We start from the raw sequence: 27,040 nt of genomic DNA, 5'->3' as shown, positions 1-27,040 counted from the left end.
GTTGACGTCATCGGGAGTTGCTAGATTAAGGATGATTTGGGATTATTCAGCTCAGAAGATTCAAAAAAATTGAAACTTTCAAAATCATTTGAAATTCACCTTCAATATCCATCACGTAGGCACATGCTCAAAGCACCACAAACAGCTCCCACAAGTTTTGAAACAAAAAGGCTCAATTCCAAAAATATTTTTTCAAAATGTTCAAACATCCAAAGTAAATTTTAGCTGCAATACTTCTAATGTACTTTTTTAACATTGTTTTCGTTTGGGTTTATACCTTCTTTCATTTAAGTTTTGTACTTTAGATCATAAAAATTTACATCCAAAAATACATTAAAGGTTGAAAAAATTTTTTGTTTGACTTGAGCCAAAAAAGAGACTTGAAAAAGGGCTTTTTTGAAAAGTTCAATTTTTTTGAGTTTTTATGAATATTAATTTAATTTTAAGAGATTTGGTCAGGCTTTGACACAATTAAGTGATTTTTTTAGACAAGACTCTATTGTTGGGGCACCTTTGGATTCCAGCTGACACGCTTTCGGACTCCAGTCGAGGTGTCTCCGAACTCCAATCAAGGCAACTTTGAACTTCAGTCGAGGTGTCTTCATATTCCAGTCATGGTGACTTCGAACTCTAATCTAGATGTCTTCAGACTCCAGTCGAGGTGCCTTCGGATTTCAATCGAGGGAACTTTGAACTCCATTCCAGGATTCTTTAGACCGCAGTCGAGGCACTTTCAGACTCTTGTTGAGGCATCTTCAGTTGAGGTTCTTTCAGATTCTATTTGATGTGCCTTTGTGCTCCAGTTGACGTGCCTTTGGGTACCAGTCTAGGTGCTTTTGGTCTCCAGTCGGGACCAGACTCCCATTGTTCAGCCAACTCTGAAAGTGGCTATTTCAAGAGTTCCAGTAGTTAATTTTGTCTACTTAATCAGCTGGTTCTAAGTAAGGAAGTGAAATCTGTGAGGAAAAACCCCACCATGTATTTAAACCAAATCAAGCACCAATTCAAAGTGATGCAAGCTTGAGACAGGATTTTTGGTCGATAATCCAATTTGTGCTATTTAGGATTAAAGCCCTGTAATAACACAACAGATAGTTACCCTACATAATACAGTTTCTTCACATAAAACTTAAAAGTTCCAAGAAGAATTCTAGAAATTTAATTTTTCTTTACCCCTAAAGCAACCCCACCTCAATTTTCCATTCACAATTTTCTAAAATAAAACAATGTTTACAATTTACACAAAACAAATTCAAACAGAATCAAGAGAAAAAGGCAGAGTATGAAGAAAAGACTCGAAATAAAAAAAATATTCTTTCAGGCTCAAATTTCTTGCCATTTTCATAATGTCGAGATGATGAATGAATATTTTGTTCTTCCTTCTCATTCTCAAACTTTATGTGCTTTTTTCTTGGGTTTTCTATGTGTAGAACGAAGTACCATAAACACACATAAAGCAATAAGGTTTTTTTCAATCAATGAACAGCAAGCAGTACAAGGCAATTCTTCTTACATCACCCCGAGAGGAATTCTTTCTTTTTTTGTTTTTATCGTCGAGAGTAAGTTGCGCAATGTTGATGAAATCACTTTGACAATGTAGAAAGAAGGAAGAAAATATAAAGCTCAGCATAGCTTTTCATTGTACATTTTTCGTATGCTAGGTTAGTATCGTAGTGCAACTACTCTTCTTACTACTCCCTTATATCCCTTTGTCTGGCATTTTTTTTTTTCAAAAAAAAGCACAAAAGGAATTCTTGCTCGAATGTGAGCTAGTTTCATTCACACAGTCAGACAGACTCACGTACACTCACACACACACACGCAAATTATTTCTTATTTTAGAACCAACATAACCTCAATAATACGAGATATGATGTGGATTTTAAAATGAGGAGATATGTAGAGTATGTTGTGGTATGAAGAGATATTATGTTGGAGATGGGACTTATGGATGGGTGGATAAGAGCTGTAATTGATGGAAATTGAGGGAATTTATGGGCATTTTTAAAGGGATTTTAGGCTATGCAACAGTCGGAAATACTAGATTCTAGCAGGATAATCCTTATGATATAAATGAAGAATTTTCTCGAAAAAAGTGAAGTTTGACTTCGTAAACCCATTCCCCACCTTCAATATGCCCCTGAATACTAGTATATCATTACTAGAATGCACCAGGCCAGCGAATCAAGCACCAAATTGAAAAAACGCTGCTTATGACCACACTTCTAGCCTTTTAAATGCCATAGACTCACCTTCCCACTTGAATATGCCCCTGTATCTAAAGACGTCATTGTTTTAATGCACGAGCAAGTAAAATCTTGCGCTAGACCGATGCATCTGGCACCAAGTCGCTCAACCCTACCCATAGCAACTGTTTCAGTTTTCCGAACGCAATGTGCAATCCTAGTTTGATTATGTAAGAATGATGCAAATTCAAATAGCCAAAAAGTGCCCACTTAACCCGATTCTGACTGTGCTTCTACTCATAATTGCCATATCAATCGATTAATCATGAGAATATCAACCCTAAAGTCACCAACAATCCCACTGTGCAATCATCCTTTCTACAAATTTGAAACTCCTTAATTCCTAGGGCAGACATGGACCGATTGCTTCACGGAGAAGGCGTCTAAAGCCTGCTCATTCCTTGCTTTAAATCTATAAACAGCTGAAAAAAGAGCATCCTAAGAAAAAAGGAGAGCAACTTTAACAATATTTCTGTGGCTTCTCATCTTTATATAAGCTCTAACATAATAGTCAGTATCATACTGTTCATATTCATATATGATGAGAAAAAAAAATTCCTAAATACGCGCATTTAGAGATTTATGGAAGATGTAACATGTTTTGTTGTCCCACAAAACTTGATGCTCAGGCACTATTGTTGTTATGGCTCAAAATACAATCCAGTATATCATAGCAATGACGCTGTTTTTCGCTCACATTGTATGTTGCTTAGATATGCTTTATGCCTTAAAGTGTGCGGTATGTGTGTGTGGAAATTTTTTTTTTGAAACTGTTATGGATGGAAGATAATGAGTTGGAAAAAAATCTCGTCCTTGCTACTTTTTTTCGAAAGGATTTTTTATTAATTGTGATAGTATGAAATATGAGACTGAAGATAAAGATGCGAGGGATTTTAATTGGAAGTAAGCAATTTGTTAAAGTGTTTATCGGAGATTAAATGAGAATTATGGATGTTATGTAGGTTTTAGTATGTAGGTGTTTTGTTATTTTTTGAGTATTTTTGTTTTAGATTTTCTATGAAGTTTGCAAAAAGTGAGCTTATGTGAATAACATAACAAAGATTGGGGTTAAGGATGCTGAATGAGCAATATATGTGATATGTGACTTTATGTCACTTTCTGCTTAACTACGCTTAGTTTACTTGAAATATATATAGCTTGGCTTAAGCGAGTTGTCTGACTCATGCCCCTCCTCATGTGGAACCACTTTTCAACTTTGAATCGACTTCGAACTCTGTTTGACTCTAGTTAACACTTTATTCCTGAATGGGTTTGAAACTATTTAGATGAAGGATATGAAATTGTCAATTCCCTCACTAATTCCTAATACAATTTCGAATACGATCCTTAGCAAGAACTAGAAATTCACAGAAACTTTAGATAATTACTTAAATTCCTACACTATTTATTTCTAAACATCACCAAAAAGTAACAAATTTTTCTATTAAAAACTAAAATAAGTTTTAAATTTTTCTAATTTTCTTAAAAATATAAAATGAGATTCCCTGAAGCATATCCATATACTTTTGCTGACATTTAAATGTTGACATTTAAAGATTGACATCAAATGCTTAGATTTCAGGTGAATTCTAATAATAAATCATTCGAGTACAGGTTTGAATTTTGTGTTTTTCAAAAAATGCTGCTCAGGATTCTGTGGAAGTTGAGAATAATTTGAATGTTAATCAATGCAGGAATTAGGAAATAGTTCAAGTGATATCTGGAAAAATTCAAAATTATCCTCAATTTTAGATTTTATTTATTTTCTCAATTTTGTTCAAATTTCATTCAATTTTGCTTAGTTTTTAGTCAAATTTGCTGAAATTCAGCAGTCAGTTTTCAGTTTTTAGCAAGTTTTAAGTCAAATTTCTTCAGTTTAAGTCAAATTTGTTCAATTTTTATTGAATTTTTTTCAATTTTTATTCAAATTTGCTCAGTTTTAAGTCAATTAATTCAAATTTACTCATTTTTTTGTCAAATTTGCTGTTTTTAGTCAAATTTGATCAATTTTAAATAATTTCTCCTCAATTTTCAATTCAATTCATAACAAAAATTTCCCATGACTCTCCCTCAATTCTCATGAATTTTGCTTTCTCATGAAAATTTTGTTCATTTCACCCCAAAAATCTATTTAACCCTAAAAGTAAAAACTTCATAAACAGCAGTAAAATGCAAAGAAAATGCTTTATTACTAGATATTTTGAAAAATAACAGATTCATCATATGAAAAACTATCAAATATCTCATCTAGGTATTGTGCGACACCCACAATCATTATTATTATTTCTCATTATGTCGTGGGTACCGATTAACGAAGTAAGAAGGAAGAATGTAAGAAAAACTAGATCAGATAACAACAACAAACATGAAATTTTTTTATAAATTTCATTTTTACTGCACAGATACTGATGAGATATAGAGTCAGAATTGAATACATCGACGTTAATTTATTATAGATTTCAGTGCTTCTTATTCTTCTTTTTTCGTCTTTTTTTCCTTCTCTCATTCCCTATATTCTTACATATAAATTTATATATTATTTTTTTTTTTTTGTTGAATGAAATCTATATTTCGTGTGGCTGTTGACTTGACTTACTTGACTGTGTGTTATTTGAACAGATATAATAATAAAATGATGCCTCACTACTTCGACCAACTTCCGGTATTTGATTTTTTTTTTTATTTTTTTTTTTGTGAATGAAAAATATTTCTACTCGTGTGTATTACGTAGTTTTTTATTTGTTGATTGAATTGAGCACTTGTGATATGTTCATACCTTCCAATTACATTCAATAAAGAACATAAAAATTTATTTTTTTTTATGAAAAATATTTGATTTATTATGCATTGATAAGAGGAGTTGTTGATTGGATGATGGGGACGTGAGGTTTTTTTTATGGGTTTTTAAGCTTTTTGTGGGAATTTAAAATATTAGTTTTGTTGGATTTATTTTGGATTTTATTAAACTTGTCTATTTGCTCAGTTATCTAAAAAATTTGTTTAGTTTTTTCTCAAATTTACTCAGTTTTCTGTGACATTTGCTCAGTTTTAGTCAAATTTGTTCAATTTTCTGTCAAAATTGCTCAGTTTTTAGTCAAATTTGTTCAATTTTCTGTCAAAATTGCTCAGTTTTTTGACAAATTTGTTCAATTTTGTGTCAACTTTGCTCAGTTTTATTCAAATTTGTTTAATTTTCAATCAAATTTGCTCAGTTTTTAGTCAAACTTGCTCAATTTTCTGTCGAATTTGCTCAGATATTAATTTACTCAATTTGTTCAATTTTTAATCAAATTTGTTCATTTTTAAGCAAATTTGTTCAGTTGTCTGTTAAATTTGCTCAATTTTTAGTTAAATTTCTTCAGTTTTCTATCAAATTTGCTCAGTTTTTAACCAAATATGCTCAAATTTTAATCAATTATGCTCAGTTTTAGCTAAATTTGCTCAATTTTCAATCAAATTTGCTCAATTTTTAGTCAAATTGTTAAATTTTCTGTCAAATTATTTCAATTTGTTTAATTTTTAATTAAATTTTAGTCAGCTTTGCTCAGTTTTTAAACAAATTTGCTCAATTTTCACTTAAATTTGCTTAGTTTTCTGTAAACCATGTGGAATTTAAAGCCAAAAACTTACAATAATTAAGCAATATTCTGCATCATAATCCACATAAATTGCAATATTTCAATCCATATTGCGAGATTTAAGGGCAGTGAGTAGCTCTGACACAGATAAGACAAAGAATTGAGAGAGTAAAAAACAATATTGTATTTGGACTTTTGCATTTCATTCATTCATTCATTCAACTTATTGCGTCATGTTCATGCACATATATGTATACATGAACTGTCTACAGACCTGCAGCCTATGTTGTGATTCTTCATACTTCTTATAATTGAGTATGAATTAAAAATTTATGAAATTTCTTGTTGAGTCGCAATTGAGTCAATTCTATAACAGGCATATAAGGATATGAAATTAAAAATCCTCATCAAAAGTGATGAAAAATTCATTTTTTGAAAAAGAAAACACGCAATAAGTTCCAACTTCGACATTGTCGAGAGGGAAAAAAAAAATCAAAACAAAACGTAAAAAAAAAACTCTGAGCAATTTAAGGCACAACTACATATGTAAGACACAAAGACATTCATTGATATTTTGGCTTGACAGACGCTTCATTGACCTGACTCTAGACTTCTCTTACTAACACATTCATGTCCACAACTACCAGCCATCTTCACAGTCAATTCTCTCTCATCCATAAGAGAGGAACTTTTTGTCGAATGTTGAGGCACAACATTCGTCGAATGTTGCCCAGACAGCGACTGTCTCAAGCATCAACACAATCATGGCTGAATTTCATGTGAAAAATATCATAACAAATACACAACGCATTTTTGTAGTATTTTTCTCGAGAAAAGAAATAAAGCCACATAATAGAGGTGTTATAGCACAAAAAAAAAAGCACAAACGCGCAGAATCCAAAACTTTGTGCGCCTCTTTGTGTCCTCAATACTCAAGTTTCAATGCTTAATAATTTAATAATGAATATATGCTGAGCTTTGTACTATTCTGTTTATATCGTACAATATGTTTGGTAAAAAAAATAAATAAAGGTAGGCATGAGATGCAGCATAAAATTTAAATAGGGCACACATAACGTTCTTTTGTTGATGATGTCGTCCTCTACCCCACATTGATCTACATTTTATTTTTTTCACCACCCACACATCTCACCCACAATCTACGTTGTACTTTTTTACGGGTTTCCATTTGGTTCTTCTTGTTCTTCATCTCCTCGAAACATTCTCGACTCTGTAGACACAACATAGAAAAAGTGGCAGGAATGAAAAATTCTGCGAGGGAAAAAATTTTAGTTGCGCCAAATTTTCCACTTGCAAAACTCCAAATGGAGTTCCATATCTTGCCTGACTTCTCATCTCAGTCAAAATAAATAATAAAATTTATGTGACTGTATTTGTGAGATTGTTTGTCAACGTCATGCATAGTTCTGTAATTTATATTTTACTTCAACATCATCATCATCATGAGCAACAACAGCATTTACTATTACTATTATTATTGTTGTTGTTGTTGCTGACTTTTTTTTCGTACTAAAATTTATATATGATACTGATAATAAAATTCTATAGAAAAATGGCTCATTTCGTATGATAAAATTATTATTTGTTTTGTTTTTTTGGAGGGCGACAAAAGTTGTTTTTGTTTCTTTTTTGTAAGCGATAGTGAAGAGTCAATAAATAATAGGAGTTTTTCCTGATGAAAATTTTGGATGGGTTTTTGAGGCTTTTAGAAGTTTTTTTTTTTTTTTTGAATTTTTATCATTTTTTAAGGTAATTTAAATATTTATATTCAGTATTTACAAGGGTATTGAAGTATATATTTGTATTTAGAGAGTTGACTGTGCTCTAAGCAGAGCCAATTAAGTTACAAGAATTTTTGGGTGGAGAACGCTGGTTTTGGAATTTTTCTTTAGATTACCAAAATTTAAGGGATGATTTCGAGAATTTTCTCACAGAAAACCTTAGAAAATTGAAGAATAATTTCTGTAAAAGTGGATTTTGATCCCCAAATCTCCACCTAAATACGCCCCTGTGTAGAACCAAGAGTGTTCAAATAGTAGGATCGAAGGAACTGATGATTTGGGGTTCCAATGTCATGTAGTATGAAATTATCTAATTGTTGATGAATCAGACTAGGACTATACCTGAGGGTATGTGTCCAATTGATATTCCAGTATCCAATTGTCCAGTTGACATCCATTTGACCCCCAGATGGTTTCTAATGAGGATTGATCGCTTGTAATTAGTTACTCCAAAATTTTGATTCAGGACTCAATATGCAATTATGTTTGCAATTATGAGACTTTTTTCAAATTTTGGTCATATTTACAAATAAATGACTCAGTTACCCTAAATTCCATTTTAATTCGACGTTACAGTGATCATTTAGGGTCCCATCACTCATTATATAATGTTCTTACGAGGAAGCAGGGTCAAAAAGTCGATTTTTCGGGTTAATTAATAAGTGAACAACAACTTAACAGACTAATTTAAAGTTCAGGAGCCCTAATCCCTCATAATGGATTTGATATTGTTCATAATTCTCTGATTCACAAAGATTAATTCTAAGATTGAAAGTTCATTAAATTTCTAGCACTAATCAAGCTTCTTGTTATCTAGAAAATTATCAAAACTGATCAAATATTGAACAATCAGTTCCTTACCCTTGACAAAGAATAAAGCAATTTATCCCAAAAGTATCAAAATAAATTACTCATTTTTTGTTTTTATTTAAACAATAATAAAACAAGCTCAAATAATTCATCATAACAAGTCATTCATAAGAATTTTACTAAGCGGTCAAAAAATCCCAAAATGATGACTGCAACACATAATAAAGTGTGTAAACAAACGTTCACAAAAATATTCATTGGCATGTCCGGAATGTATGAATATTTGAACAATAAATAGAAAATATTTTAAATAAAAAAAAAAGACGAAGTGGTCAGATTTTTAAAATATAAAAAAAGAGTCAAAGACTTGATGAGTTTTTGAAATATGCTGCGTCATTAAGAGGATGTAGAGATATGAATATTTATTTGGAATCATGTGAAAAATTATTGGGATTTTTGGAATTTATTGGGAAGAATTTTTAAAAAAATATTTTAAACAATTTTTGAACAGTTTTGAACAATTTTTAAACAGTTTTAACAATTTTTGAACAAAGTTTTGAAATTTCAAACAAATTTTTGCAATTTTTTAAACAATTTCAGAAATTTTTAAAATTAAATATTTTGAAATTTTTAATTTTTTTTTTTAAATATTTGTTAAAATTTTTTTAAAAATTTCAAATTTTTTTTTAATTTATAAACATTTTTTTTACTTTTTCAGTATTTTTTTAATTTTTAAAAATAATTTTGAATTTTAACATTTTTTTTGAATGTTTGAATATTTGTCAAATTTTTTAGAAAACATTTTATTCTCAAAATCTTTTAATTTCTGTTCAAAAATTCTCAAATATTCTCAAAAAATCCCTAAAAATGACACAAAAACTGCCCACAAAACAATTTTGCAACATTCTTTCACATTCATTTGCTGCAAAAAATAAACACCTGACTTCTCATTCCTCATTCATCCAACAGTCACACAATTTTAACAACAAAGTATTAAAATGACGTCAAGGCAGTGATTCCACGAATTTCTACTAATTATTAATCATACAACAAAGTGTTATGAAACTTTTGTCGATGCGCAAAATATTTTACAATTTTATCTTTAAATTCCTGAGATTCTTATGAAATTTATTATTAGTTCTTCTGTAGAACTCAGCCCAGCCTTAAGAGAACTTAACCTAATTAAACTTTGTAATCTCTCAACTTGAACTTGAAATTTCTGTGTGCGAAAAATAAATGATAAGACAAGCCGTTGTAAAAGTTTGACGCAACTAAAAAATTCCCAGTTAAGTTGTTTTTTCCTCTCTAATCCCTTGTTAAGTGTGTTCTAATTTTTGGTGGAATATTGGGAACAGATATTGAACTTCGATTAATGGAAATAGGTCGATCTGAGTCATGATTGGTGAAATTTTTTTAAGGTTAAATGGAATTGAGAAATTTGTGATCAAGTTAAGAAGTTGCAGATTAAATTGAGAGATCAAGACAAAATTGATCAACACAAAGCAGAATGAAAATTAATCAAATTGAATCGGAATTGATCAAGTTGATTGAGAATAGATCAAGTTGATTTAGTAAAGATAAAATTGAATCAAACTTGATTGAGTTGAGACGAAGTTGATCAAGTTGTATTAGAATCTGTCAAATTGAGTCAAAAAGAATCAAGTCAGATTATATAAACTTAAGAAATAATCTGTCAAGTTGAATCCAAAAGTATCAAGTTGACAATGAATAAGTCAAATTGATTCATAGATTGTCAATTTAAGTTAGAATGAATCAATTTAAGGAAGAATAGACCAATTCAAATCAGAAAAGACCAATTAGAGTCAGAAAATATCAATTTGAGTCGAAAAAACCAATTTGGGCCAGATTCGTTAATTTAAAAATTGTCAAATTGAATGAAAATCTATCAAAATAATTCAAATTAAAACAAAATAAGTCAATTTAAAATCAATTCTAACCAAATTCTTCTTAATATCCATAATTCACTCATAATTAATTAAAAATCAGATTTAAAAATTCCCCCAAAAAACTTATCAAAAAAGCCACAAAGACAAAAAAATTTACTAAAATGCGGCAATCACAAAGCTTGAGTATGATTCAATCATTAAAATGCTGCGAAATATTCTTAGCACATAACAAAAAAAAAAAAAAAACTAGTATTGCTAATCAAAAACTAGTATTGCTAATATCATCAGCACAAATGTATTTGAGACAAAGGAATTGCTGAGTAAGAAAATAAAAAAAAATAAAATAAATTTAGATATCAAAAAAATTGAATTCAAATTCGACATAATTGTTGTTGTTGTGCCTCGTCACTGCCACCCCATGAGCTAATAATTGCTGTATAGTATGAGTAGATAAAAAAAAAATGAAAATAAATAGTAATAAGCATGTGACGTGATAGCACCCAAAAAAAAAAAAAAAAATGCTGCGTATTTTCCCAACATTTTTCTGTTATCAGGTCACATTCCATGTATACACTCTTTTGTTTTACAAATTGCTGAATGACTCGAGAGTCGAAGCTATTTTCGAACATTGATGAAATAACTATTTTAATGTTTATTTTTGTTATTATGCTGTATGCCACGATGATGATGAAAAATATGCCTCATACATCCATAAGCAGGTCTAGTAACCTTTGTATGTGTTAGTGAGACACAAATACAATCAAGAAATTTCTAGAAAAATATGCAGACATGTAGACACACAGAAATATTTTTGTTTTTCATTCTCATATCCACAAATACAGGCACAGACCTATGTCAATGTTTGTAACTGCCTCTCTCACTCACTCTACAATTTACTCACAACTCTCTGAGAAATGTTGTTGTTCCTTTATTCATTTTTAGCTGTAGTAAATTTTACGCTACCTCACAACAACACTTTTGCAATTTAAAGCACATTGCTACAATACTCGTACTATATCCAAAAAAAAAAAATAATAAACGTATTTTCGCTTGCTTTATTTTTCATCCACACACAGACATCCATACAGACACATTTTTCATGCTCTCCGCGCGCTATGTTGTGTGTGAAGTATTTTTTTTTTTTTTTATTTTGTTTTCAACATTTTTACTCTGCGTTTAGCGCTTGAACACGAAACACCGTAGAAATTTGCGTTGCGTGAATATATATATTTTTTATTTTTGTTCAATTTCTGTTCCGCGAGACTAAAAAAAAAATTTTTTTTTGTGTACGGAGTGGATGAGAAGATAAAAGAAAAGTTTAATAATAATAACGAAAAAAGAAATCAAAACATAAAGAAAAAAAAGAAGAAGAAGTTTGAAAAAAAATAATAATTTTCGGTGAATGAAAGTGGAAAAATTAAAAGTTGAATTTAGAAAAAGGCGCGAGATAAATAACAAAAAAATTGCTCGCGTTTGACGACAGGCAAGAAGAATTAGTTTTTTGAGCTATCGGAATAAAAGAAAAGACGACGAAAATTATTGCGCGGTTTTTTTTTCTCGGATTGACGGTAAAAAAAAAAGTTTTTCTTTTGGTCGACTTGAAATTTGCAAAACAAAAAAAGAAAAAAAAAAGGCCACAAACAACAACAAATGAAAATTTTCGGCGCGATCCTCTAAGTTTAGTCGGGGAAAAATCTTTTATTTGTGTTTATTGAAAGTGAAAAAAATTTGAAAATTGAATTAAAAGTTTTGATAAATTTGAAAAATTGAGTGAAAATTTAAGAAGAAATTTGAAAATAAAGAAGAAAGAAAATTTTGAAAAATTATTTGAAAATTGAAAGGTTTTTGAAAATTAATAAAAAAATTAAAATTGAAAAATTTGAAATATTAAAAAATTGAAAAAATTTGAAATTTTGAAAAATTGAAATGAAAATTTTATGAAATCGCAAAATTTCAAAAAGTTTGAAGTCAAAATTGCAAAATACTGAAAAGTTGAAAAGTGAAAAAAGTTTCAAAAATTCATAAAAAGCCAAAAATTCAATGAAAGAAATTTAATTTCTGCCAGCAAAATAATAGCAAAAATTAGTGAAAGAGTCTAAAAGATTCATAGAAAAATTAAAAGTTGCAAATTAAAAAATCCCCAAAAAAATAGTTTCAAAATTTGCAATAACACAAAAAATTATTCAAAGAATAAAAAATTTCAATGTAAAAGAATCAAAACAAAAATTTAAGAAAGAAAATAAGAAGAAAACAAAATCTTGAACTCACAGTGTGACGAAATTAAAGTATCAGAAGAGAAATCTTAAAAAGTAAACAAGAAGAAATTTTGAGAAGTCAAAATAAATTTTTTTTGTGAAACAGTTAAAGTAAGTGAATTGAAATAAAATTGAATTTTGTGGTGTTAAAATTGTTTGGGTTTTGAAAAAAAAGTTATTGAAAAATTTCAAGAATGTGTTAAGTTGATTGGCAAATGTATCAAAATTGGGAAACATACAGCAAAATTGGATTAATTTAAAAATTTTAAAAATTGGTGAGAACTTCAAAAAAACTTTGGCAAAAAATATTTAAATTGAGAATTTTGAGAAATTTTGTGAAAATTGGAATAATAAGAAAATTTTGTTTGAATAATTCAAAATTTTAAGATTTTGAATTCAAAAAGTTCTAAATTTTGAGAATTCGAAAAGTTTCTTTCAAATTCAAAAATTTTGAAATTTGAATTTTAATTCAAAAATTTTTGAATTTGAAATTTAATTTGAAAATTTTTGAATTAAATTTCAAACTTTGATTTCAATTTTAAAACGAAAAATTAAACTTGAAATTAATTTCAAAATTTTTTAAAAATTCAAAATTCATTTCTAAAATTTTAAATTCGAACATTTCTATGTGAAATATTAAAAATTTAAAAATAACAAAAAATATTGTAAAAGATTTTAGAATTCATGAAATTCCTCAAAATTCTCAAATTTTCAAAGAAATTCAAACTAAAAAAATGTCTCTCAAAAAATTGAAGAAAATTTACAAAAATTCTCTTAAAAAAAAGTGCAATTTAAATTTTTTGCTCAAAAAATACAACTAAAAAAATGCTCCACAGATCTCAAAAAAATGAAAAATTTCGTTGTGTTATCAATAGAAAATTTGTTGAGACTCCACACACAGTCATGAGTGCGTTTGCATTTTCTCCAAAAACAAAATCCACCGAAAGTACGAAAATCTCATCCGAAAAGTAAACAAAAAAAAATTTCTTTTAGTTTGCGTGCAAAATTTTCCGAACGAATAAAATTAAATAAAATTTATTTTAATTGCGCAATTTAATTTAATTAAATATTTAAAGTGAATTGTTTTTAATTCTCTCAAAACTGAAAAAAAAATCGCTCAAAAAACGTCAAGAAATAAAAGAAAAAAAATTGACTAGAAAAAAAAGAGTCAAGAAGAAGTGAAGAAAAGGAGGCCAAAGTGATAAGAAGAAGAACTCCCACAAAACCAGCAACAACAACAAAAATATTGAGCAGCAAGTAAAGAAAGTGAAAGAAAAGTCATAAATTGAAAATAATAATTTTTTGCTCAGTGTGGGAAATTTTTTGCAAATTCTGTTGATTTTCGAGACACTCTAGACACAACATTAAGTTGGAATTCATCCTTGTGACTGCATAAAAAAAAGGCCATTTGTTTACCTTTTTGCGCCTCTTCTTGCTGTACACCGTCTCGAGTATTAAATTACATAAAAAAACACACTGCCGAGTATGAATTAAAATTGTGTTGCTTTGGAAAAATAATGTAAATTGTAGCTGGAAATGCTGCTCTTTTTTTGTGGGGAGTGAAATACATGAAGAATTTTTTTGTGTCAAATTTTTTGTTGTTATTCTGCTTGAAAAAATGTTTGTGGAGATGTAAAAAAGAATGTATTTTGATTGAATAATAAATCATGACCCGGGTGACACATGACAGTCATCTGACAGTATTTCAGAAGACACACAGAGTTCGAAACCCATGTAGATTCCTTAATTGACTCCTACTTCTTATATTATGTGACTTTCGGGCAATGATGTGAGAATTTACTACTTTTTAAGGAATCTTAGCAAATTCTCCTGCTTGAGGCCTTATGTAAGGGCTTATGCATTTATTCAGGTCATACCATGACCCCATGAAGCACAAGACTCCATTTGACAGTCATTTGGAAGCTTCATATAGCTCTGAAGCCACGTGAACCCTCTGAATACCAGAAATTACCAGAATTTCATATTAAAGTCAAGTTGACTTGAGTCGAGTTTGAGCTCAGATAGACTCAATATTCACTTCTTGACTCCTTATGCTTGTTGTAGCTTGTAGAGGCTATTCACTCATTACGTTTAAAAAGGGGTCAAATTCCATTTACTAAGAATTCAGTCGTTATGCCGAAATAAGCAAACAGTCCTTTGGACATAGACTTATCATGACTTCTTTGGTCAAAAATTGCTAAAATCGCGATTTTTAGGATTTTTCCAAAAGTGTCACCTTGCATTTTGGAGAAAAATCGAAAATTCTAGAAACTTAAAGCCAATCTTCCAACAATCTTATCTCAACCAAATCTAGAATCTCAATACAAAAACAAAAAACATTCCATCCAAAAACCCTGCATAAAAAAATATTTAAAAAAACAACACCAAAAACCACCACAAACCTCAGTCGTGACAAAATACAATGAACTCCTTCAAATATTTTTACTTTATTTTGTGTTAAATGCAAATTTGTTTACAAAGTTCATTTTTTGAGGTTTTTAAACTTCGTTTTTTTTTTTTTTTGAAGTTATATAGAATTACACAAAATATACAAAAAAATATTGTCATTTGAAATAAGAAGCGATAAAATTTTGGCACACGAATTTTAATTTAATTTTAGTTGAATTTCGTGGAATTGTTTTGACGGAAAGAAATAATGCTAAATTGTGTTAATTAATTGGAGTTAGTTTTTGGAGTTATTGGAATTTTGAATAAAGAGTTGGGATTTTTTGGGAAAATTTGATGAATTTGAATTGAAATTTTTTAATTTGACTACAAAAATTGAAAATTTGAATTAAAATTGAAAATTTGAATTAAAATTCGAAATTTGAATTAAAATTGAAAATTTGAATTAAAATTGAAAATTTTAAATTTGATTTGAAGTAAAAAATTTTAAATTTGAATTGAAATGTTTAAAATTTAAATTAAAACTTTTGCAACTTAAATAGATTTTAAAAATTTTAATTCAAGTTTGCAATTCCAATTTAAATTTTAAAAACTACAAATTTAATTTTCAATTTCAATTAAAATTTTAAAAATCTGAATTAAAAGTTTTGAAAATTGGATGAATTCAAATTGAAATTTCAAAAATTTAAATTCAGTTCAGAATTCTCTTTGAACCTGAATTTCAAATTTACAAAATTAAACATTTATTTTCCCCAAAAATGTCATAAAAACATCAAACAAATCGAATAAAAAAACATCAAAAATATCCCAAAAAAAAGAGTTAAATTTCATCAATTATTATTCAAACCACTTCAACACTTACTGCCGAACAAAAACAAAAAAAAAATTACACATGTATCCTCAAGCGCCATACAACAAACGAAATATCAAATTTTCATTCTGAATTCCCCGTTTAAAATCAAATTAAGTCTTTAAATAAGCCATAAAATAGATTTCAGTGGCATAAAAAAATTCAATTTTTTTAAATATTCAATAAAAAAAGAGATTTGCATTATTTTTTCATATTTTCCCCCTAAAAATAACATCGATGATATGAAAACAATTTCACAACTATTTGTAATTGAAAAAAAGAATAATAATTCGTGTATATACGTAATTGGGAGTCTACCCGAGATGAGAATTTTTTGTAAACTGCGTAGTTTTTTTTTAGGAAAATTTCTCACTCCTCCCGTGTCCGTTAATGATTATACGAAGGCGCACACAATGTATATTTTGTATGTTGTGTGTATATTCATCACTCGTAAAAAAAAAAAGAAAAAAAATCCTCTAAAAATGTGTTTTTGGTTCAAGTTCAAACTGTATAATTCAATTGTTGTATTTCTCTTGCGTGTTATTTTTTAATTGATTATTATTGTTTGGTAATATTCAGTCTCTCGTAAATAAATGATCACGTAAATGTCGATATTGAGGCTCGACTTGGTTTATGTTAGCGGTTGTATCCATTTATATTGAAATGAAAAGATGTTTTTCATTCATAGATAGGAAAAAAAGGGACATAAATATTTAATGAAGATAAGCAATGAGTTTGGAAGGAATTTGGTGGTTTTGGGGTTGGATAGAAACGCTTTTTTTATGGACTATGGGTTGAATGTGTATTCAGGTGTATTGTTTCAGTGCCTAGAAACTAGTGTTGTTAGTAAGGACATCTGTGTTTGCATTTCTTAAAGGTTCATTGAAAATGACAGCTTTACAGTCTTGGACGAACTATAAAGTACAACCAAAAACTGTTGGCGTGTGCATCTAAAATGCAGAAAATGCAGATTCACGGTCGAACCCAAGCATCTTTATATGATCAAGGTGGCACTAACTGACCTTAGAGGAGTTTGGACATAATCCGGCAAATGTAACTTCATACCAATGTCCGATCCGACCAGTATTGTGTCATTGCGCTGTACCTGAGCATAGAAATTTGAACACAAGTAACCTTGTTGTCAATACTGCTAGAAACCATAACAATTTGAATTACTGGGTAGTTTTGCTCAATCTTGGATAATTTTCTACTCAAAGTCAATGTTTTAAGGAAGGCCTACAACATTAAAATAAGAAACATTTTACTAGAGTCTAGTTTTAACCGAATATGACTCTTATATAGCTTGGGTTAGGAAAGATCCTTTTTCAAAATGGTAATGAATTCTAATCCAGTGTAGCGCCGACTTAAACCAATATGGTTCAATATATTTCACTATAGTGAATGGCCATCCATCAGCTAGTTCATGATAGTATATGAACAATACCATGATGCTAGATATTCATTCCATACTTCCTAAAACTCAAGCGTGCCAATAAATTTTTTATCCAATTTTTTCCTACAAAGTAACAAAAATAAGACCTTTTTATTGATTATATTCCTCACATTAACCCCCTCAAATTCGATGTTACTCAAACAAAGCATGAAGACTAAGTGCAAACAATGCTCCGAAAATACTTTAGAAAAGAAAAATATAAACACTAACTGAGAGTCAGTGAGAGAATTAGAAGCAGCAAAACTCGTCCCACAATGGAAAAATCAGAAGTAAAAAGAAGAAAAAAAGAAAAATTTTCGTCTTGGCGCCCCCGACAATTTTAATTTTTCCACAACCTACATTCATTGCTCTCACTGGCTCATTTCATTACTTTAATGCAACATTGAGAGGAAAAACGACACACAAAAAAAAAATCTACAACTTTTTTATTTTAATTTAACTAAAAAAAGACCGCCGTTGAAAAATTAATTAATACTTCAATTATGTTCGTACACATGCGAAATCTATATTTAACATGACATAATCGGCATATAGAAGTAAAATCGTTTAAAAGCCGTGCATACATTACACACATACACGCACGAAGATGATGAAAAAAATTTGCAAATTTTTGTTGTTTTTGCTCTCATCGAAAAAAATTCCATGAAGTCAGAAATTAAGGCCATATAGCTACTTAGCTAGTGGGTTTTTTTTTTTCATTTCTTTGTTGAGAATGTGTGTTGAGGCTGAAATACTTTTCGTGTCTCAAATATCATTGTTTATTCTCTCACAATTCAACTTTTACTCAGTTTTAGTCTTATTTGAAAATATTATAATAATTTTTTTAAAAAATTACTATTCAATGTTATAATTTGTCAGATACCGTTTTGTTATATTTTTTGAAATTTTTTTAATTTTTGTTTTGTTGAATGGTGAGATGAAGAAAATTTTCCTTTCATAAAAGAAATGTTTTTAAATTGTCTGTGATGTAGTTTAAAGGGGGGAAAGATTGGAATGTTGGAATTAATTGGTAGTTGAATTAAATAGTGGAGTTTTGATGAATTTTGATGACAATTTTGAACAGGAAAAACAAGCTAAGCGTTAAGCGGCGTTACTCTAGTCCTCTAACAGGTAAAGAGCATGCTTTAGTGATATAGAAAAACCACTTCGGTACCTAAAAGCGGCCTCTTTGACCGTTAGGGATCTTAGATCAAATTCGATGAAATTCAACCCTTGGCCAAACTTCCGCCGACTTAAAGCCAGTTTTTCACCTTCCCTACGTCATGTGCAACTTTTAAGGTAGCTAATACAACCATGATGTGAATTGTCGTCCTTAAAATTAGACATACAAATACTTCTTCTTGATCTTTTGCCATGAAATGTCGTAAACATACAAAATAGTCACATAAAATTAAAGTCAGCCATGTAACACTATCATAAAAATCAATTGCAATCTATGACCTAACTTGGGCGTCTTTTAAAGCTAGCCAGCAATTAAGACTTCCGTCTGTCAATTACCGATACCAAATGCAATTCTGCTTTTATCGATAGCTTCACTCCATGAGCTCTTGGGCATTTCTTGCGCTCTTTTAACCAATGACCTCTAATTCAGATGATTTTTTAAATTTTTAGCAAAGATCTAACTTATTGCTGGATCTAACTCATTGTTGGTTAGGGTCAGGAATTACTATTTCATAGGGTTTGTCCGAAATTGCAAACCTGCAGACAGAACACTCAAGCTTGTACTCAACATTACCAGATACTCAATAATTTTCAAAAAAATTACTCAATATTTAATACTCAAGTAATGTAAAATCAATCGAATACAAATCCCTGCTCAAACCACATTCCATTGCGAAAATCGCACTACATTTACCCCACCTGCAAATAACTTTCATCCAATCATCATCTTGATCACTCTTTCACTTACCTCACTCAATCAGTGCTAAACAAAACAAAAAAATAAAATGTTGCTGTAAGTACAGCAAAGAAATTTCTTTTAGTTAAAGTAAAGCAAGCAAAAATTCACTCTTTTTGTCTCAAAGAGCCGAAATTCGCATGAAAGGAAAGGAAAGGAAGAAGAAGAAGGCAGGCAAAAATTGCTAAAATAATAAGAAGAGAGAGAAAGTTTTTTTCATGAATGTGGGCAATGTTAAAAGGCATTATGAATGAATTGAGATTTTTTTTTATATTCGTGCTCGGCACAAAAACAAAAAAAATATTTGAATGTCTATTAGATAACTGTGTATTTGATTCTGTCTTCTTATTTCTCTCTCTCACTGTGAGAGCATCTCGCTCAGTTCCAATTTTCTCTGCTTACCTTTAATGTTTTTTTTTTGGGTCCACAAAAATTGTGGATTTAATTGTAACTGAACATTTTCATTAATGGTTCTGTTGTGAGTAGGATAGCCCGAGTAGCATAAAGGAAGAAGGCTCTGGTACGGCTCTGTGCAGGTTTTAAGGCTCCGTGCAGCCTTCAAGGTTCCGGCACGGCTCCATGCAGCTTTTAAGGCTCTGACACGGCTCCGTGGAGCTTTAAAGGCTTTGTTTGACGTCTTTATGGTTATTAAGTTCAAACGGTTTCCATTTGGTGTTAATAAAGGCGGTTTAGTGGCTACGTGGCTTAGCCTTCTCCATTGAGCTCTGGCACGGCTCCGAGCAGCTCTTAATGCTCCTTCATGGCACCTTGCGGCTTTTAAGGCTTTGTTTGACGTCTATATGGTTGCCAAGTCTATAAGGCTTCAATTTTGTGTTGATAAAGAAGGTTTAGTGGCTCTAAGATGGTCTCTTCTTCATTTATATCCGTCGGGCATCAAGCTACTCAAAAAACTTAGTTTTTTCTGCATGTTTACTTAGAAAAGTTGTTTTTTTGCACAAAATATTCATCTCAAATTGTGTGAAAAAATTACATTTCTTCTTTATATTTGGATTTTTTGAGACATTTTGTCTTTATTTCTGTTATTTAATCTTATTTCTTTTTGAGGAAGTGAAGTGTTGAGGTATTCAAGTTTTTTAAAGGGGTTGAGGATCTTCACAACAAAATTAGGGGATGTGTAGACAATATTTTTGGGAATTTTGAGTGTATTTAAATGAATTTTCTAGAAGAATATGTCATAGGGTCGACATCTGCTGAAGAATCATGGTCACAATATTCTATTTTATATTTTTGATATATTCATAGACTACAAAGCTGATTCTTACCGGTCTAATCAAAGAAAAAAAAAATCAAAAAATTTGGCAACACAGCCTACACACACTCTAGAAACATTTAAATTAGTTTGTTTTTTTGTTTTTCGAGAATTTTCAAATTTTTTTTTCGCATTTTTTATACAAAAATTTTGCAGCATTTTGTGAAATTTATCAAGGAATAAAGCCTTAAAATTTCTAGAAATTTCTGCACAAATTAAAGTCATTCAAATTCATCGACTTTAATTCAATCAACCCAACCTCAAAATTACCTTCGACGAGGATAAAAACACCTCAGACAGTTTGAATATTTTATTCAATTTTTTTTCTATTTTCATCTTCTATTTATAACATTTGGGTGTAAATAGCAATAGTATGAAATGCAATACTCGATCATCACACATTGTATGTAAGCTATTATCAATTTTTGAGTCGAATTTTTGTGTTTTTGAGGGCTTAATTGGGTTTGTGATGAAGTCAAGCCTTTGTTTGGTGATTTAATTTAGAATTTTTGTGGATTTTGCCAATTTTTGGGTGGTTGGGACTGAGGAAAAGGGAGTTTTATTTGGATATTTTTAGTATTGGTGGGCAACATGGGGTCAATAATGTGAAAAAGTCGTCTAAAATGATTCAAGCTTATTAATGGACTTTGTACTGATGCAAACATGTTGACTATTTACTCTCCGAACAGCCCAATGTGTTCTTTAGGGCATAGCAACGTCGTTATCCCTAACAGGCAAGGAATATGCCCTCGAGAGCTTGCTCACTTTAAATATACTAGATTAGTATGGTTGTGAGCGTTACTCTAGGCTTACTCAGCTCTTGAAAGCATTTTCTTTGCTTTCTGGGGCAATTTAACGAATTGATAGCTTATTCTGTGTCCTTACGTACGGGTTGATCATTTTTTAATGAATTTTGATGATATTTTTAGTCGTTTTCGACTGACATTGGCTTTATATCATCCAAAATATACTTAATTGATTCAATTTCTTCACTTAAAGTCTCATGGACCTAATGCCGTGCTTAGAGAAGTCTACAGCCAGGTATAACCTTGGAAACATTTTGCTAGATCAGACCAATTTTGAAAAATTCAGCCAAAACACCAAAAACTCACAAATCTACCCAAATCAACCCAACAAACTCTAAAATTACCAACAAAAATTCGTGTCCACTTAAAAATCTCCCAAAAAGTAATATTAGCCAATCAACTCTCTCATTCATTCCATTCATCTATCGATTCTCTCAATAAAAAACAATTCCAAACTTCTTGAATGAATACAAAAAAAAGAGAAAATAACAAAATCTTCAAAAATCGATTCAATTCCTCAACAAGAATTGTCGACTTATTGTCTTGAAATATTGACATTCAACTTCTTCTTACTATGCAAGCTTCAACTCTCAGTTTTCATCCTCAAATGCGTCATATCAAAGTAAATTGTTCTTCTTGTTATACCTTACACAAAAGTAGATATTCAACCTTTTTTTCCAATACCTTTTCAAAAACTGAAATTGTTCACGACATCGAAAAAAAAAGTTTCACTTCCTCAAAGCTCTCAAAAAACCTGCAACAACAAGAAAGTCTTAGTATGAAAAAAAAGGCAGCAACAGAAGGAAAAAAAAAAGGCAAGGTGAAGGGAAAAGAAATAAGAAGGGAACCAGATTGCAGAACAGCAAATACGATGAAATTTTATAATATATAAAGCGATGTAGGATCTGGTAACAGTTTGAGTGATGTTCTTTGTTACTTCTTATTTTTTTTTTATTCAAGTTGAACGCAAAACGAATGACAATTCCTTACTTTTTTTCATGGGGAACACATTTTTCAATACTTTTTCTTTTTGGGAGTCGAAATGGAATGAAAACAGGCACCTCAAACCAGACAATAAACGACAACGACAACGATGATGATGGGGGTTAAGGAAACATGTGTGTTTGCACAATGCTTTACGTCTTTAATTTTGATGTCGTTGATATTGGCTTAGTTTTTTTTGTTGTTGTGCTTTTTGGGGAATATATGGAATTAATCTCATATGTTAAGATGGATTGTGGAGGGGTTTGAGGGTGGATAGGTAAATAGTTGGATAGATGAAATGAGGTGTATTTGAGGAAGGTAAAGGTTAGGCACTTATGCTGAAAATTAATTCATCTGAAACTTCATCAAGCAAAGGTATGAAGCTAAAAGAGTGTGATCTGGTCTTAAATAACTCAAAACAGTTCCACTGATCAAAAATACAGCCCCAATCCACCGTGAATCTAACTTGTAGCCAAAATTGGTTTAAACTCGGCCACATACCAAAATCATTCCAGAATGAGGAGTATGAGATAGTGTTTTTAGAGGCTACTGATAGATATGAAGCCAGAAAAGAAAGATCTAGAGACGAAGATCACAAAACAGTTAACAGATCAATAATCTGGTACCAGATTAACGAGACTCTGACTTAGTGCCAAATTCGATTTGAATCCAACATCATACCAAAGTCACGATGGCCTAGTATCATATTCTGGATCGATCAACTGACGTGGGCTATTCAGGAGAGTAGTTTAGTATAACTTTGATATAGAATCAAGACTTAATCCTATAAAATTCTCAGAAGACAATCTTAAAATGCTAAATTATGGTAACAATGAGCTTGAACAGCTTAGTACTCTTCTAGAAGCCTCAAATCTCTAAAGAACAACACACAAACCCTCGAAATATGTACCAAAGCCCTCAAACCCTTGTATGTTTCGATACAGACTCGAGTTTAGTACGGAAAAGTCGACTAAAGTCTACTTGACTTCATATAAAATTAGAGTCGACTTCGAGCTCTGCTAGATTCAACCCTAACCTCCTCTAACAACATCAACATACACTCTAGCATCCACATTACTTCTCCATAGACCCTCACAACATAGATCTCATAACATAGATCATCACACACATCTACATCATGACGTAATGCTTCTTCAATGCTTCATACTAGAATTCTTATTTATTTTATCATTCTCAACAAAACAAAAAACGCGACATATCCGCGAAAAAAAAAAGTATCAAACATCATCAGCAGGAACTAAAAAAAAAAATAACAAAACATTATTAAAACAAGAATGAATGAAATGAAATGAGTAAGAGACAGAATGAGAGAGGAAAGAAGTAAAAAATCTAATTTAGATCCGGGTACTGTTCGATTCATTGCTCTAATGTTTACAGTAAATTATGATGATGATGATTGTTGTTGCTGTTGCGGCTGTTTTTATTATATTTTATATTTATTTTTTTCGTCGTCATTTGTTAGGTAGTTTTTTTTTTTGAGATATGAGATAAAGGAGAAGAAATAAGTTAGTGAGTGAGTGAGATGGAGATACAAAAAAAATTGAGAGAAAAATTTTTTTTATTTATTTGCATCTAAATTCCTTTCAGTCGTCGATTTACATAAATATTTAGACCCCCGTGTTTGCCGATTTGTTTGAGATAACGACATTGAAATTGAGAAATTGAGCATGAGAGGCAGTGAGAGAGATGGAAATAAATCGAAACTAGCTTCTCTCTTCCTTTTAGCTATGGCAAAATAAGATTTATGCGTTACGCATTTATAAAAAAAAAAATTGTGACTGCTTATTTTGATTTTACTTCTTTTTACTTCTTGTTTCATGCCTTGACAACGAATAAAAAATCGACTCGGCGCTGCGATGATCATGAGTTGCGGCAATTCATACATTTTTTATTTGTTTTTCAAAACTTCTTGTTGTTGCTGCTTTTTTTATTTTGTTTCAAATCAATACGGGCTATGCGATTTTTGGACTATCGATAGTGAAGGGTGAAAGAGAGATGGAGATATGGATAAATAAATATAATTAATTATAATCCATTCACCAGTAAATTTTAAATAGGCATTCGATTAGATTTTGAATTCAAGTCTTTTTTTTTGTGAATATGAAATTAAGTCGATTGATTTGCAAATGAAGTGGATTTATTGTGGGAAACTGTTGAAGGGGAATTTTTGTGACTTTTTATTTGGGATTTGAGATTGAGTTTCACTTTGGTTTTTGGGATAGTATGGGAGATGGATGATGTAATGTTTGAGGCTTTTTGAGGATTGAGATTGGAATGTGATGCAAAATTTGATAGTATTTTTGAAAATACTCTTGGTTTGGGACATATGTTGATAAGGACCCCAAATAGGCAAAGATCATGCTTCCTAAAACTTGCTGTACTTGAATACACTGGTTAAGCATGCTCTCATCATACTCTGCTCTTGAGAGTAAACTATTTGCCTGCTAGGTGACAGGAACCTAGCCTAGAGTTTATGAGAGTCAAAAATCTCATTCGGCCTCCAAAAACCAAGTATCATCTTCCTTTTGGAGTCAACCAAGCCCCTCTTTCCTTTTTGGAAAGCATTTTTCAATTTTCTAGGGTTTTTTGTCTGTAAATGAAAAGCTTAGGTGACTTATAGCGGGATTAACTTCTAAATATGTCAAGATATCGGAATTTGGGAGTTAGAAAGCACTAAGTAATGCCACAGGAGCATGTATGATGGCAATAGCTTCAAAAAATACCAAAAATGTGGTTTGTAGACAGAATCCTACCCATTTGTAGTCAAATCTTTGCAAGCTCTAGCTTTACTCAAGTCTGACATCAGTCTAATGGAATATTGACTTAACCTGTATTCTCCTGGAATGCTGTATCCTCAACAGTCCTTCAACAGTCACTAAAACAATCTCTTAGAAACCTAAAAGGCTCCCTACATTCTAAAATTCAACAGCCAATTCAAATTAGCCTCATTTACCAAATTTATTTTTTGTTTTTATTTTGTTATTCGGGAAATTTCCATCAACTCCCATTAATGTCAATGAGGTGTAACAGACAAACCATGTCGATGATTTAAAAGAAGAAAAAAAAAAGAGAATCTTCTTAATTATTTTTAAGCTTGCTTTCTTTCGTTGGAATTCTTTCATTTTTTATGTGTTCTGCTTAACTGAGGCTAAAAGTTTTTTTTTTTTTTTTTTTTGTGAAAGAGGAACCAAAAATTCCCACAATCAGAATCGATGAAGCAATACAATGAACTTCCATTCAGTGATTTTTGCTTTTTTTTTATTATTGAGCTCGATAAGAAATCCAATTGATCTGCAATAATGAGGAATAACACAAAAAAAATCGACAATTGTATCCAACAAAATGGCAATGAATTTGCAAAAATTATTCATGAGAATTAAAATTATACGCATTGCAAAAAAAAATAATTTTTAATTTTTTATTTCCTTCATTTTTTTATTTCGCGATTCTTTTTAAGTCCGAGGCCTTCAGTCGGCACATTCTGCGCTTCACGAATTCTACTTTAGATATATATGTACATCGTTCTCGACGCGCGCGAATATATGCAATCATGATTGTAGTTGTGCGTAAAAGACAACAACAAGACACTCTAAATCTACCGTAAAGAGCAAGAAAAAAAAATTATGGCAACGACCTTGTTTTGTTAAATAAAAAAAAAAATAACAAATCAAGAAATCCAATAAGATGTGCTGTGAGGTTGTTAGGCTGTTTTTTTTGAGAGGGTACTGACTCTTTTCGGGGATTTTTTTGTTTGTTGATTATTTTGGGTAATTTTTTAAGAGATTTTATGTGTGAATTTCGATTGGGGCATATGCTGGGTGTTGAGGTTAGATGAGCAACTTATGGTGGATCATGAATTGCTTGTCATTTTTGGGGGGTATTTATTAGATGTGACTAGATATGCTGAGAATCGTGTGACAAATGACAAGCTATTCAAGTTGAACAAAATACTGAATTTCAATCAATTTTTTGAATATTTTCAAGTTTATTGTTATCAAAAATTATGATTATATCAGTGGTAAGCAACGTGTATGCCCCGGAACACTAGTGTACCGCCAAACATTTATGGAATTTCCATGAATCGTCTGTCATGTACAATTTCAGCTAAGGCTAACCACCAAGGTGTTCCGCGAAAAATTGGAAAGGTTTCCTCCCATTGGTTTAAATCAGTGTTGTGCAACCTTTTATTTTTTGCGACTTAAATTGATGGTAAGCCTCGATCGAAACCGTACTCAACATTTTTGACGGCACACTAGTGTGATGCGGCATACATGGTGCCCACCACTGTCTTAAATACTCTAATTTCTCAAAATTTTCTACCAATTTCCCCAATCAACCCCCTTAAAAATTCTAAACACAGCCAAAATCAAAATTCCAACAAAATAAAACAATTTGCAAGAAAATTGCCTTTAAATTCGCAAAAAAATAAAAAAAACATTCCATCATCGTCTTACCTCACCATAAATACCATATGTACATACATATATCCGTGGCATGTATGAGAACATTTTTAATGGCGTTGCAAATTATGTTGATGATGGGAATTTATAGTCATTATAGTTCAACAATACCATTATATAGTGGTTTAGTTGCTATTTTTAGATACCTCCGATACTCTCACACATATTCGGTTCTTTTTTTTTTTGTTTTTGTATTGGATATAAATTTTTTTTTGTGATACACGGCAGTGCAAAACAACAAAAACCTTCATCATGCTCTCTTAGTTGCTGTTTGTGTTGTACTGATTATTATTAT

At 30.7% G+C, this 27,040-nt stretch overlaps 1 protein-coding gene across 7 annotated transcripts in view; it reads left to right on the top strand.

The window, feature by feature from the left end:
• The window catches only part of LOC139087474 (insulin receptor substrate 1-like), a 198,899-nt gene that overhangs the window by 17,712 nt on the left and 154,147 nt on the right, over positions 1-27,040 (top strand). For 3 of the 7 annotated variants that reach the window (XM_070636285.1, XM_070636284.1, XM_070636281.1), the window contains exon 1: positions 12,284-12,709. The exons of 1 other annotated variant lie outside the window; for it this stretch is intronic. The gene's annotated coding sequence lies outside the window, so the exon portion shown is untranslated. Of the gene's footprint in view, positions 1-12,283; positions 12,710-12,735; positions 12,874-27,040 lie in introns of those variants that run through there. 3 more of the 7 variants (XM_070636289.1, XM_070636287.1, XM_070636283.1) reach the window with 2 other exon arrangements.

Source organism: Chironomus tepperi, unplaced genomic scaffold, assembly GCF_022539635.2.
Source record: "Chironomus tepperi strain 1889 unplaced genomic scaffold, CSIRO-AGI_Ctep_v1 contig_123, whole genome shotgun sequence".
Taxonomy (NCBI): Eukaryota; Metazoa; Arthropoda; class Insecta; order Diptera; family Chironomidae; genus Chironomus; species Chironomus tepperi.
Note: the sequence above shows the minus strand (reverse complement) of the source record. Positions and strands in the feature narration are given on the sequence as shown.